The following is a 1313-nucleotide window of genomic DNA, read 5'->3' on the forward strand; positions in this document are numbered from 1 at the left end:
TGTAAGTCCAGCATGTTGTCAGCTAAGAAATCAGCAAAAATGAACTATCTCATTACTGGCCATATAGATGAGAAAGGAAAATAAACTCATGTTTACAATGTGGATGTGAAAGAACAGTTTCTAGGTTCAGCTTCAATATTTATGTTTATGAATAATTGATATGTTCATATTGTCTAACAGCTATCTAGATGGATAAAGCTATGTATGCATCTATACATACTTATGCGTTCATACGCATCAGTATAAAACATTGATATTAGGTTTTTTCTAGACCAAATTCTAAAAAATGAGTTAAACAGTGAATCTCATAATTGTAGAAGGTCCCACCGAGATTTGAACTCAGATCGCTGGATTCAGAGTCCAGAGTGCTAACCATTACACCATGGAACCCTCTCACACAAGAGTGCCTTTTCCATTGAGACAAAAGAGAGCGCATCAGTGATGTCCTTCTCTTATATTGATAAAAAGATATCTCATTTGAATGGTCATAGTGGATAGAGATTTAATGTGATTTGATTCTTTTCAGCTATATTCTCTATAAAAGTGTTAAATATTCAAATGTTTATCTGAATATAAAAGTTATATCACAATGTTCATCTTTGCCTGTAGCATAATAAAACAGTCTACATTTCCAGACTACTGAAGCAATGTCTCTGTCTCCTGCATGGGTGGCTCGATAGAGCAATGGTTGGCAATTTGGACTTTGCATCCAATGATCCGATTTGAAACCTTGGAGGGACTTTTTTTATTACTCTTGAGCTTTTCCATTTCTTCATCTTTGTTCATTGATAGCTCAAATCCAACACCAGTAGGTTGAAAGAGTCAATTATTGAATGCTTTCAAAATGTCCATCAGCTTGAACAAGTTACATCAATACAAACTTTACAATACTTTGACATCAAATTTCTTCACAAAGTAGTTAGCCATTATAAAATCATATCCTGATTTTCTCAAACGCATTTCAGACGGGTGATTCACAGCATCACTTTTTTAAGCTTTCCCGCTATTGATAAGGCGAAAATAGCACATTTTGAATGAGAAGTTTTCTTCAATCAAACATAGAGGAACCCAAATGATGATCTCATTCAGCTAGTAAAAATGTTGTTTTATATTAGTATGGAAATCGTGAAAAGAAAATGTTTTTCATGCTGATTTACAACAGTTGATCTCCAATCGTAAAATATAAGCTTTTGGTCGGAGGCATGACAGGTACTGATCAAATTCTCATTTTTGAACTTCATTCAGAAATCATATGATATGCTTTGTATACATCAACTGTATTGTTGGATCAATAATGAGTAAAAAGTGACTAT

General features: G+C 33.6%; 1 non-coding gene across 1 annotated transcript; it reads right to left on the minus strand.

Moving 5' to 3' along the window:
• Positions 1-318: 318 nt before the first annotated feature.
• On the minus strand, positions 319-390 carry TRNAQ-CUG (transfer RNA glutamine (anticodon CUG)). Its single transcript has one exon. It is a non-coding gene; the product is annotated as a tRNA-Gln (tRNA).
• Positions 391-1313: the final 923 nt, after the last annotated feature.

The sequence above is a fragment of the Triturus cristatus genome, chromosome 5_2 (assembly GCF_964204655.1).
Source record: "Triturus cristatus chromosome 5_2, aTriCri1.1, whole genome shotgun sequence".
Classification (NCBI taxonomy): Eukaryota; Metazoa; Chordata; class Amphibia; order Caudata; family Salamandridae; genus Triturus; species Triturus cristatus.